Source organism: Lissotriton helveticus, chromosome 11 (genome assembly GCF_964261635.1).
Source record: "Lissotriton helveticus chromosome 11, aLisHel1.1, whole genome shotgun sequence".
Classification (NCBI taxonomy): Eukaryota; Metazoa; Chordata; class Amphibia; order Caudata; family Salamandridae; genus Lissotriton; species Lissotriton helveticus.
This window is the reverse complement of record NC_136072.1, coordinates 419,693,983-419,705,341: the sequence shown is the minus strand read 5'-3', so window position 1 is coordinate 419,705,341 and position 11,359 is coordinate 419,693,983.

Genomic DNA, 11,359 nt, shown 5'->3' with positions numbered 1-11,359 from the left:
AAGTGAGGCAAGAAAGAAAATAGAAGTGATACCTGTAATGGAGGAAAATAATCACAGTCAGGAAGAGATTGAAAACAAAAGTGACAATGATTGAAGTACATACCTGTTAAAAATGTTTTAGGTTTTCTGTTTTTGGCATAAGGCTGAAGAAAATGTGTTAGATGACACAAGGTTGAAGAAATTCTGTTAGCTGAAAAATTAATTTGTGACATTAGGTCTAAGAAAAACTGTTAGAAGGTTTAAAGAGTATAAAAAAAAAAAAAAAGTTGAAAAAGGGGGGTGTTAGAAATTTTTAGAAAATTGTGTTAGAAATTTTTAGAAAATTTAGACACATTTTTTTTTTTATTTTTGTTTTATTTTTCTTTGCAAGCTTAATGAAAATACATTCAACAAGCTCAAGATGCTTCATTTTAAATAAATGTTGTAAGATGTCTCTGATATATATGCTCCTAATAATTCTGCTTTGGTTAATTTAGGTTATTGTTCTTTTAGAAATTAACAAGGAGAAGTTTAAGGTTAATATGACAAGCAAGATACTGACACTTTATTAGTTATAGTTTTTGCAACACTTTTATTGAAGCTTAGTTGTATGTTACACAAGAGAAAGAAATAGAACTAGAGGGGTTTCTTAAAACTCAATATGAGAATTGTAGATAAACTGATGAGATAAGTCTGTAGAACTACTAACACAGGTGAAATTGAATCATGTTCATCTTAGAAAAAAAAATTTGCTAAAATTTTGGGTGGTGGTGTGGTGATTTGTTAATCACCAGATGAGGGAGTTGATGGAGCGAGATAGAAAACAGAAATCTGTTTAAACTTGTGAAGTCACACTTCCATAAATAAACTAATAATGCTAACAATTTGTGCTATGTGTGTGCTAATTCAATCTAGTTTAAAGTTGCATTTTCACAGAACACGCGGGAAACTAACATGTGTGCTCATAAATGTGCATTATGTTGCATTCTTATGTATGTGGAAAATAATAAATTAATCTTGTCTATTGTCATGTCATAACTAATAGCAGCTGTTTTTAAAATAATGGCATGTGCTTATTTTGCTTCCCTTGTCTATGTGGTGTCACTATATTCTTTATAGGTGCATAAAGAACCCTGCTGGATTCAATGAAGACTGGTAGATATAAAATGCTGCTTTATTTGTGCTTTACTGCTAGGTAATTTAGACTAATGGGTTAATTATTAGCAATGATGGGAGGCAACAGAGCAAACTGTATTTCTTGCATTAATTATTCTTTGTGTTTGTTTATATAATAGTTTTACAAATGAAGCTTAGAGATGGCTGCAGGAAAATAGTACACTTTTAAAAGTGGCGCAGGAGAGGTGGCGCAGAAAATTGACGCTCTTTGAAAAGAGGCCTATTGATGAAAATGGCTCAAGTGAAAATAATTCTGAAAGGATGGAAAAGGCCTCTGAGCTTTTATTTTAAAAGGTTTTGGAATGAACTGCTAAAAAGATGACTCTTAGGAGAAATTTGCTAACGTTTGCTAACGTGCCACGGGAGTTCAGAGCGGACAGGCTCAAGGTTGAAAGGAAGAATCGTGATAGATTTGCTTTGCTTGAACAATCTTTTGCTACAAAATGTAGCAGCCTAAGGAAATGCTGCCAAGACTTCTACATGAACAATGAACTAGTGAATTTGCCCGGGCATGTAAGAAGGAGGTGTCACAGTTTACTGTGGTACGAGGTGGCTCAGCCAATGGAGAACTAGAATTCGTCTGCTGGAATGTGAAAAATAGTTAGCTCAGCTTAATTTAGGGTATAAGAATAGGTTCAGAGAACACATAGTTGTCTTACGCTCGAGAAATCTGGAGGACGATGTTATGCTGATGGACTTTACACGTGAGGACAGGAGTTTTTTTATTAATTACTTTATTACTAGGTGATGAGGGTAGAGACAGAGAGATAGTTAGGATTTTGGAAATGCTTAATTTTACTTATTCCTGCTAATGAATAATAATTCTTGATTTATGCTCTTTTTATTAATACTGAATAAATCTTTCTTTATGACATTTTCTAATGCTTGTTTAATAAAATACCAAAACCTAAGTTTTTCTAGATGTGTTTAAATAAACTTTCTAAAATGACAAGCTGGTCTTGATTATTGTGGATAGTTTTAAACAACATATTTAGATCTTATCGCCTCATGATTCAGTCGCTCTATTGTTGATATGGGCCTAGTGTTGTATTGTAAGTTTGGTGGTAGTAGATAGTGTTATTTGTGCAATATTTTGGTGAGAGCGCTGGATCAGGCTGTACTGCATTGCGCAACAGGGAGGGAGCAGGAGAGCGCCATATTGTCAAAGATATGGCTCTCGCCTCCCCTTTCCCTTATGCCAGCACCCTTCCTGTACAAAATACCATGCCTAGACAAGATGCAAAGTTTTTCCCAATTTGTATGCCTGCTGCACAGTGCTTGTATTAGACAACAAGAGTAAAACCTATAAACCACGTTGAGATTTGGGTAGGTACGTGAAGAAGGCAACAATATCTCAACTGGTATCATTAGGCAGGACAGATAGACACGTATGAACAATACATTACATTAATGAAAAGGAGACTCTTGGTGGGTTTTTTAGAATGTGCACATGGCATCATATATTTGGGTGCAAATTACGATAAGGAGAAATACAGTTGTGACAGCAATGTAGGCATGAAATTGCGTGAACAACCTGAATTGGACTTGGTGCTCGATTGTGTAAGTGACACAAAGTGACAATGTGGTATCAGCAAAGAACGCGCAAGGTGCAAACGTGAAAAGATATGTACAGTGAATATGGTGGTTCAAGTCAATAATTTACAATCTTATTGGACAATTGATAACAGTTTCTGTTGAACCACGAGAGGGGTGCGCCATCAGTTGCGCTGACAGCTCGACGACGTTTTGATCCAATTACTTACGATCTTCTTCAGGCCCGGGTTGAAATGTTTGGACATTGCTGTACAAGGAGGGAAAGGAGAAGGGTAAGGGAGGGGATAGGGACAGGGTGAGGACGCGTGGGGAGGGGTGCTTGGGCATATATGCGTCTAGATTGCTGCAAGGGTGACCAGCCAGGGAGGTGGAGGGTAGGCCAGGGATAGTTCTGAGGTGCATGTGGGAAGGCGCTATTCCTTGGCGAATTCGCTGTTCTCTAGGACAAGAGATCGAGTCAGTTGGGGTGGGTAGTGAAGGCATGAGGGAGGTAGTGCCATGATAGCTGGAGTCTTATTACCGTTTGGGAGTGCCTAAGGTATAATGCGGCAATAAAGGACGCAGGGTGAGGTGGTGAGATTGGGGAGTGTGGCTGGGAAGGCTGCGTTACCTGGAAGGACACGGTCCTGTGTCCGCTGTAATTGTGGTCTGCCAGAAGAAGGAAGTACCGGTCTTGCAAGGTTCAATGGAACCAAGGGGTAAAGGAGCAGAGTGTGAGCAGGCGGGGGTGAGCTCACACGGTGTCGGGCTGCATGAGTGTTAAGCGTGAATAAGTGTGTGAATTACCTGGGTTTGAAAACAATTGCTGATGTGGAAGGCGTGTCAAGGAGGACATCAGTTCAAAGTTCAAAGTTCAAAATTTGTATAGCGCACTACTCACCCAGAGGGTCTCAAGGCGCTTGTGGGAGGGGGGGACTTTACTTATCGAATATCCAAGTTTTGAGTTGCTTTCTGAAGGAGAGGTGGTTCTGTGTAAGGCGGAGGTGGGTGGGGAGAGAATTCCTGGTTTTGGCCGCTAAGTAGGAAAAGGATCTTCCCCCATGGTGGATCTATGGATGCGTGGAATTGTGGCGAGGGCTTGATTGGACGATCTTAGTTGGCGAGTGGGGGTATAAAAGGACAGGCGCGTGTTGAGGCAATCGGGTCCAAGGTCGTAGAGGGCTTTGTGTGCGTGGGTGAGGAGTCGGAACGTTATCCTCTTGTTGACGGGGAGCCAGTGGAGGTCTTTCAGGTGACCGGAAATGTGAGTTTGGCGGGGGATGTCTAGTATCAGTCTAGCTGAGGCGTTTTGGATGCGTTGGAGTTTTTTCTGTAGTTTGGCTGTGGTTCCGGCGTAGAGGGTGTTTCCGTAATCCCGTCGGCTTGTGACCAGAGCGTGGGTGACCATTTTTCTTGTTTTGGTGGGGATCCAGCAGAATATTTTTTTGAGCATGCGTAGGATGTTGAAGCATGATGATGAGACGGCGTTGACTTGTCTGGTCATCGAGAGGGAGGAGTCCAGGATGAAGCCCAGGTTACGTGTGTGGTCCGTTGGTATGGGTGCTGTTCCTAGGGCCAGTGGCCACCATGAGTCGTCCCAAGCGGATGGGGAAGAGCCTAAGATTAGGACTTCCGTTTTGTCCGAATTCAGTTTTAACCGGCTGTTCTTCATCCACTCGGCTACATCTTTCATTCCTTCGCGTAAGTTGGTTTTGGCGGTGTATGGGTCTTTGGTGAGGGAGAGGATCAGCTGGGTGTCGTCTGCGTAGGAGATGATGTTGAGGTTGTGTTGGCGCGCGATGGATGCGAGGGGTCTCATGTATACGTTGAAGAGGGTGGGGCTGAGTGATGATCCTTGTGGTACGCCGCAGATGACTTTAGTGGGCTCCGATCTGAAAGGGGGGAGGCGGACTCTCTGGGTTCTTCCGGTGAGGAACGAGATGATCCAGTCTAGTGCTTTTCCTTGTACTCCGACGTTGCTGAGGCGTTGTATGAGGGTGCTATGACAGACTGTGTCGAAGGCTGCGGAGAGATCAAGTAGGATGAGGGCAACTGTTTCTCCATTGTCCAGTAGTGTTCGAATGTCGTCTGTTGCTGCGATCAGGGTGGTTTCGGTGCTGTGTTTGGCTCGGAAGCCGGACTGTGAGGGGTCGAGGGAATTGTTGGATTCGAGGAAGGCGGCGAGCTGACTGTTGACGGCTTTCTCAATAACTTTGGCAGGGAATGGGAGGAGCGAGATGGGGCGGTAGTTCTTAAGTTCAGTGGGGTCTGCTGTGGGTTTCTTCAGGAGGGCGCTGAGTTCGGCATGTTTCCAGGTTTCCGGGAAGGTAGCGGAGTTGAGGGAGCAGTTGATGGCGTCTCGGAGATGGGGTGCGATGATGGAGTCTGCTTTGTTGAAAATGTGGTGTGGACAAGGGTCGGTTGGCGATCCTGAGTGGATGGAGTTCATCAGGCGGATGGTGTCTTCAGTGGTGATCGGGTTCCAGGCACAAAGGTTGTTAGAGGGGGGTATAGGTTCGGGAGGGGGTGGAGTGGACTGGTCTCCGGACTGGTTTTCAAAGATGTTATGTATGTCGGCGATTTTGTTGTGGAAGAACGAGGCTAGGGAGTCGCAGAGGTCTTGGGATGGAGTGATGTCGTTGGTGCCGGCGGTGGGGTTGGTAAATTCTTTGACGATGTTGAACAGTTCCTTGCTGTTGTGGGCGTTATTGTCAAGTCGATCCTTGAATGCTGATTTCTTGGTGGATCGGATCAGTTGGTGGTGTTTGCGGGTGAGTGATGCGGGAGGTTTCTGGGTATCACTCAGTTAATTATGTGCGCTTAGGATCTGTGGAGAAACAAGCGTGCAAGTTTAGCCCGGGAAGACGAGGAGAAGTTGGCTGTTGCAACGGTATGCGTGGTGGTCAAATGATAAGGAACCGAGAACTGTAAGCGAAGCTGTGAAGAACGTGGCTCTTCCCTTGAGAGTTAGAGTGAATCCAGCGTGGGACGGCATGAAAATTATCCGTGTACCGCCACGATCGTGTGCGGTATGTAGGGCGAGTGAGAACGGAAGCTCATATGCATAAAGACTTCTGTGTACTGACGCAACACACAGTCATGTGATTGCGGCAAGGGGGTGTGTCTAGAGTGACGCAGTGTGGGTGGGGAGGAGGGCCCGCACGAGGTGCAAGAGGAGTGCAGCAGGCATGTAAAGTCAGAAAAGGAAGGAGAAATGAAAGCATTTCTTCTTCCTTGCACCTACTTTAAAAGGGCACAGTTTTCTCACACTAAACCCAACCTACTTTATTTAGTAAATTAGGTTTAGCATGACAAAACTCGGATGGCTGCATCGTAACGCCCATGCTCCACCCTTAGTACGGCCCCATGGCGCCAAGTAATGTAAAGCAGAGCCAATGGGCTGCTTTCCATTACTTTTCCATTATTTTCAGTACTAAACAAGTTTATCACTAAATCACTATAAGTGATGCAAACATGGCGCAAAATCTTTGTAAATCTTCCCCTTAGTTATATATTGTGCCACAGGTATACTGCTGTAAGTTTGCTGTATAGTGGTACATGTGCATGATAAGGTAGTATTTGATTGGCTAATGGCTAATGGCTAATGGCTGTGTTTACCAAAGGTAAAAGGCAGCCCTGTAATTTTTACGAAATTTTGTCTGCGTTCTGCGTTGTGCAGCATTCTGGGCTAGAGTCTGAAAGCTAGGTAAGTATATATTTTTACATCAATTTCGGGAGAACTGCATATTTTCTTTTACTTTTTTTAAGTAGTGTCGTAATTTGTAGAAATTACTGTGCTATTCCGTAGACTTTTTACTGAAGATTTAAATATTTTAAAAATGGAAAATACACCGTAGTACACTATATTTGTAAAACACCACTTCCAAGGCAGCATTGAGGCACTCTACATTGTTAAAAAAATATTTACAAACTTTTGAATATTTTACCTACCTACTGCCACTTTAATAAAGTGGTAATAGGTAAGGGAAAAAAATCAAACCTAATACTTACCTACATCTAAGAGCGAAGCGCAGAATACAGACAAAGTGCCTACTTGTAGTACCCAAAAGGATCATCCGTGCACCATAATGTGTAATCCTGCCAAATTGAATGCTACTTCTGTTTTAAATCAACAAAACAGTGCATTAAAAGTGCATTTGGGAAAGACTCGTTTTGGGGCCCCATTTTTTCTTTGCTTCCCTCTTGCCAGGTCACCACGAAACTCCGTGTCATCAGCCAATGTAGAAAAAGCAAAACATCAGCAAAGTTTCAAGGTGATCTGTCAAACGGGGGCAAAGTTATTAGCAAGCAAAAATCTGAGGAATTCCTATACCTGGGAATCCTAACTAGATATACAGAGTGGCTTCCTCCACTCTGCATTATAGCATTAGATATACTTATATATTCACTGAAAAAAACAAAGGTTAAAGTAACATTTAGAGTTAGGTGTGATAAAAAGAATATTTTTTTATCGTTAGGAATTCAGTGAAAAAAACAATGAATAAAGTAACATCATAGTTAAGGTAATTTCTCAGAGTGAACATTAACGTTTTGGACTAAACAAAAACACAAATATTCACCAGTTACAGTTTGCAGTGCTAATGATATCTTCTGTGCCCACCATGCATTGCTTTTGTACTCACATATGACATCACTCATGACATATCTATGACATCCTCTCGGGGAGAAGGGCTGTGTGGTTCCTTCCCCATAAAGATGAAAGTCAGACCAGAGGGTGGGCTCCTCGGGGCCTCTCCACGCAGGAGGCCATGCAGCACCCTCTCATAAATAATCAGATCAGCCCTGGGGCAGGCTTCCAGGGGCCTCTAATGACTCGGGGAGGGGGGGGGCGTGCATCATCCCTCCCCATAAAAAGTATTTTGATGCCCGGGAGTAGGCTCCTTGGGGCTTATAATCAATAAATGCAGGCCGGCTGACATTTTTTTTGGTTTATTTTTTTATCCCGCAAGAGTCCCGCATGATCACAGCATTTTTTGCCATTTCTTTTTCATTTTTGGCCCCAAGGGAAATATAGCTCCCTGGGCAAAATAGAATTCTCAATTTTAAATTGGCACTCCTGGGTAAGTCTTCTCCTGTGACAGTCTTGCGAGCCCAACTGCTAAAATATACAATTATTTTTTCCCTTAATTTCACAAAAACTTCTCAACGGATTTGCACCAAAACACAAAAAGCACAATCTACGGACCAAGATCAAGATACCTGCAGAATATGGTGCAATTCCGTTCACCAGTTTTTGCAATAACTTGTCTTAAAGAAGTCTATTGAAAATGCATTTGGATTTTATGTTTTGGGACCCTCTTTTTTGTTGGCCCCAGCTTGATGGATCACCTGAAAAGGAGCTTCTGGGAGGGAAATTTTGTGAAGATTTGTTAAATTGGCCAAAGTTATTAGCAAACCAAAAATGCTAAGTCTATAAAAAAGCACAACTAACTACAAGTACCTAGTGGCATATTCATATGTGGATCATGCCTCCATAGAAAAAGCATTTTGACTTGCCCATATCTTTGGTGAGTTTGACGAATCTTCATGAATTTTTTAAAAAACAACGCCCCTGTGAATCTTGTTCTGCATGGAAAGTTTCGGGACGATCTGTCAAGCGCACGCTGAGAAAGGGGGCGGGGGGTAAAAAATTTGAGTTTTACCATGTTCATTTTCATATGAGCTTTATACAAGCCTGTATCAATCAATCAATCAAAGCATTTGTATAGCGCGCTACTCACCCGAAGGGTCTCAAGGCGCTTGGGGAGAGGGGGGCCGCTACTGCTCGAACAGCCAGGTCTTGAGCTGCTTCCTGAAGGTGAGGTGGTCCTGGGTCAGGCGGAGGTGTGTCGGGAGGGAGTTTCAGGTCTTGGCGGCGAGGTAGGAGAAGGACCTTCCCCCTGTGGTGGCTCTACGGATGCGGGGGACGGCGGCGAGGGCGTGGCCGGTCGATCGAAGCTGGCGTTTGGGAGTGTAGAAGTTGAGGCGGCTGTTGAGGTATCCTGGGCCTTGGTTGTGCAGGGCTTTGTGTGCGTGGGTGAGGAGACGGAAGGTGATTCTCTTGTTGCCTGGGAGCCAGTGCAGGTCTCTCAGATGTCTGGAGATGTGGTTGCAACGGGGGATGTCCAGGATGAGTCGTGCTGAGGCGTTCTGGATCCGCTGGAGACTCTTCTGGAGTTTGGCGGTGGTTCCGGCGTAGAGGGAGTTGCCGTAGTCCAGTCGGCTGGTGACGAGGGCCTGGGTGACCGTCTTCCTGGTCTCGGTGGGGATCCACCGGTAGATCTTGCGTAGCATGCGTAGGATGTTGAAGCACGACGAGGAGACGGCGTTGACTTGTCTGGTCATGGATAGGGAGGAGTCCAGGATGAAGCCCAGGTTGCGTGCGTGGTCTGTTGGTTTGGGTGCGCTGCCTAGTGCGGGGGGCCACCAGGAGTCGTCCCAGGCGGAGGGTGAGGATCCCAGGATGAGGACTTCCGTCTTGTCCGAGTTCAGTTTCAGGCGGCTGTTCTTCATCCATTCGGCTACCTCTTTCATCCCTTCGTGTAGGTTGGCTCTAGCGGTGGCGGGGTCGTTGGTGAGGGAGAGGATCAGCTGGGTGTCGTCGGCGTAGGAGATGATGTTGAGGTTGTGCTGGCGTGCGATGGCTGCGAGGGGACTCATGTAGACGTTGAAGAGGGTTGGGCTGAGTGAGGAGCCTTGAGGAACACCGCAGATGACTTCGGTGGCTTCTGATCTGAACGGGGGGAGGCGGACTCTCCCCCGAACCACTGGACGGAATTGCACCAAATTTGGTAGAAAGGTAGATTTGGTTATGCAAATCATTTGGTGTAAACCTGTTCAGTAGTATTCGAGAAATTAAAGGAAATCCAAATTTGTTGCAATTATTTTTTTTTACAACTAGAGTGGGCTCGCAAACTTGTTTTGGAAATAGCTCTCGGGTGTGCAGAAAGGGGGCCCATGGGGCCACCCACCTTGGGCATTTTTATGACCTGGGAACCACCACCTCCCCGGGGCTTATGGTTGTATTAGGGGGACCTCCTGGACTCCCAGGGACAGGCACTTGCCCGGGGCTAACTACCAAGAAATCCGGAGGGTCTTAATGACCCCCTGCCCCGGGGACCGCCACCTCCCGGAGCTAAATTGATTGTAATGGGGTTTCATGGACCGCCACGGGCCCTGGGGACCACCACCTCCACATGGCCAAATTAAAAATTTTAAAGTGGGGAGCAGTGGGGCCCCTTCCCGGGCCATCTCCAGCCCCCAGGGGACCACCACCTCCCAGGGCCTGCCGATGAACTATAAAGAAGAGAGGCTGTGTGGCCCCGTCCTGGAGCCATACATGGCCCTGGGGACCATCATCTCCCAGGGCCGGCTCCTGCTACGTCCCAGTGTGCCCATCCCCAGGGATTAGCTGTTTGCTCTGACTTGGCAGGAGCTTTTACAGTTCCCATCTGAACAGAGCGCATGTTGACACTCAGAACTGAGAACATGACTCTTAGTTCACTTTGGGATTTGATCTCATGCACTGAGGACTAGGGACTGACTTCACACTGAGGATTGGGCTCTGATTGATTTCACATTGATTTCACATGAGGACTGGGCTGTACTCTTAAACTGACACCGAACCATCTCACATGATTTTACTGTATGAGACTCTTAGAACTAGAATTGGAATCACTTCTTTAATGCTGAAAGCACCCTATTAACCTTTATGTGCATCTGTTAAGAGGCAAATAATGATAGCACAAGGGAAGATTGGAAAGCTAATAGAGGTTAAGATGAATGTCACTTAAACTGAGTATGTCACCATTAGAGCAACCATGTTGGTGTAACCCCTTGCGTTCTGCCAATTGGAACTCCACAAAGTGACCAAAACCCCCCACCTCACTATGCGCAGTTCCGCAAGTGGCAGAGCGCATTAGTTCATGCAATTCACACTGATTTTTGGCAACGAGTTTTTTGTCCTGCGCTGGAAAATCAGCACAAACGGAACCATGCGCAGCGCAAAAGGGCGCTACTTTCTTCTGCAACTTGAGTAGTTGTTCTACTCAAGGGGGAGCTTCCTCAACGTGAATGGATGGTTTCTCAATGCGAGCGTTTGTGATCATCCGTGACTACCTGTGTTGAGAAATCTCACTGCGGGGTGGTCTAGTGTTGTATTTTCCTCGCTCACGCTCATCAACTTGACGTTAGCGAGCATGCGCGAGGAAAAACTCGACTCCTTCAGAACTCTGTGTGCTCCGTGGAGCGCGGAGTGCATAAAACTCTGTGAACGGAGTAGAGTTCACCGCCCAGGCCTACAAAAATCTATTTTATGTTTAGTGTAGCTGTACTTGCAGAACATACTTGTCTCACTGATCTGTTTTCACACAGTTAGGTGGAGAAACTATGATCTAAGCTTGAAAATTCCAGCATCAGTTTAGAGATCGAAAACTGGCATTGTATGTGTCAAACACAGCCAGCATTCATTGCTTTTTCGTTGCTTCATGTCATGAGAGCGACTTTCAGCCAGCCCTAGTTTTTCACTCAACAGAACATATAAGCAGAGGCTTATAGGACCATAGGGCAAGATGAACAAAAAATCGGTTTGCCAGAAGAAATCACAAATTGTGCACCGACTTTTTGCAAATTAATTTTTATTTTGAAAATTGAATCAATGTATTATTAGGTC